The sequence below is a fragment of the Mastomys coucha genome, unplaced genomic scaffold (assembly GCF_008632895.1).
Source record: "Mastomys coucha isolate ucsf_1 unplaced genomic scaffold, UCSF_Mcou_1 pScaffold7, whole genome shotgun sequence".
Lineage (NCBI taxonomy): Eukaryota > Metazoa > Chordata > Mammalia > Rodentia > Muridae > Mastomys > Mastomys coucha.
This window is the reverse complement of record NW_022196913.1, coordinates 89913876-89916466: the sequence shown is the minus strand read 5'-3', so window position 1 is coordinate 89916466 and position 2591 is coordinate 89913876.

The following is a 2591-nucleotide window of genomic DNA, read 5'->3' as shown; positions in this document are numbered from 1 at the left end:
CCCATTTCACTGAAATTTTTCTCATCCTCAAAACCCTGCATGCATTTTGGGCTCACACAACTTGTCTGATGTTAGGGCAGATGCAGTTATTTTCTTTAAAAATGATCACACCCTCCCTGTGATTTTAAGATAAGCCAGTCTTACTCTTTTCTCTTCCTTCCTTTTGTTTTGAAAGATTAAACTATGAAGGGAATTGTATCTTATGACTTCCTGGGATCTTTTAACTTTTCTGACCTTACTTCTACTAGTAACAAGAATGGGTGACTCTGAAGATCTGGGAGAATACATAAAAATCAATGTCACCTACTAAAGGGGACTGTTAATATTATGATCATGTTATTAATATTTATTTATGAGATCAACTTATAAGGCTTATGAGTTTAACAATTATGCATTAATCTGAGGGCAATTTATAGTGTCACTGTGTGCTGAAATGTCACTCCAGTACTGCTTTTGATCTTTGGCTTCCGGGGATCAGAGAGACCTTTTAGTGAGCTATTCAATTAGGTGACTAAGTGATTTAAAAGTGTCAACTACATTTTACTTCCAATCAAGAACAAAGCTCAGAGAAGTGGTCAATGAAATCACACAGCAAGGTTAAGTGTCATTGAAACCATTTAGGAAACTAAGTTTTCAGATCCCAAATTGATGGGCAGGATCCTTAGTGGGAAGAGCTTGGGTGTGAAAGTCACACGGCTCCAATTGCATATCCAATTGAGTTCAGAGAAAACTCAACTATCTTTCTTCTTTGGGGTGGGGTGGTGGTGGTTCACCCATCCTTCTAAGAGGGACTCATGTGACTCCAACACGAAAGAGTTAGAAACTAATGCAGTTTTCTTTACAAGCTAGGGCACCTGCATAGTGTTCACTGCCTGATTATCACTCTTTCATGGAAGGGAAAGATTTCTTGATGTCATAGCCTTCCCTGGACCCAAACATCAATCGTCTGAAGATATGAACCGTTTAAACAACACTTTTCTTTATTTTTAGGATGAGGAAGTGGTTTTGCATAAAATTCATAAAATTAACATGAAAGGCATGGTTTGATCTCACTGTTCATGCTCACCCATGCACAGACATGGTTTACATTGATAACAGAGTGGTTTGTGGCAAATAAGTTTAGAAATGATAGCACGGGAACTTTCATGCACAACTGGAAGTCAATGCTTTAGACAAATAAATGGAAAATTCATGGCTGTGTCTTCATGCTTACTGAGAGGCCAGCTGATAAACTCTGTGAGAAGAACAGGTGGGTTCATCCCCAGCACTCAGGAGCTTGGTCCTGCTTCATTAAAGAGGCATACAAGTTTTTCTTTCTGTATTTGTTTGAGTTTGCGTGTGTGTGTGAGGGGGTCTCTTGAACTATCTTGGAATCTTGTTCTCAGCCATTAGCACAGATCTTTCTCAATGAATATGAGCATCCATTTCTGATAATAGTACATCACCTACTTTAACATTCTCACAGATATACTTACTCTATGTGCATGTAAAAGAATCAGGAATGAGGGACACAAGGAATGTGTGATGAGAAGTAAAATTTATTATTGTTATGAGGGGCTCCAGCCTTTTTGATAGTTCAATAAAGGGTCTCTCCATGACAACTAAAATTCCTGTCGGCTAAGAAGGTGGTCTTTTAACTCAGGCACAGTGGCAACATCTTAAAAGTTTTTTTTTTTCCCTCACCACTACAAACCTGTGCAAGCAAACATGTGAGTCGGCATAGGGAAGAAACATTTCCATAGAAAACACGTTCAAATGACAGGTTTTTATGGTCTAGACATTCCAGAATTTCATAAGATTTACAAGGATCCAATAAAGTGTGGTAGAAAACCTATAAAACCCAAGTGGTTTGAAATGAAACATTTTCACCAAGTGGAAATCAACCTGCTTTGATTAAAACACAGTTCAAAAGAAAGTAAAGCAAAGTGACAGCGGCATTTCTGAGAACACAGCACTTTCCTCACGTCCTCCACCGCCATCGTTCTTTGTAAAAACATACAGGATGCCATGAAGAGTTAATTATTCATCTCTTACCTGTGACAATCCTGATGCCGTGTATTAGGAAAGAATGTTGTTATCCCAGAATAGTGGTATTAGTAGCTGGAAACACACACACACACATACACTAAGAGTAGGAAACAAACACACACACACACACACACACACTGACACTCCCTCTTCCTACACACATACGCACACATGCACACATATACATATACATATATAGATAGACACACCTTCTCTATACACACATGCATACCCATATATACATACACAAAGAGATACCCCCTCTCCACACACACACATATACATATACACAGAAACACACACGTCTCTCTTCACACACACATACACACTCATACACACCCGCAAAGACACACCCCTCTCCATATACATATGCACACATACAGATACACAAACATACACCCACCCCTCTCTACACACATATATACACACAGAGACAGCCACCCTCCTCTCTTTCTCTCTCTCTCTCCCCCCCTCCCTCTCCCTCTCCCCCTCTCTCTCTCACACACACACATACATACACACTCTTAACACTTTTACTATAAGTACTGTATATGTATCTCATT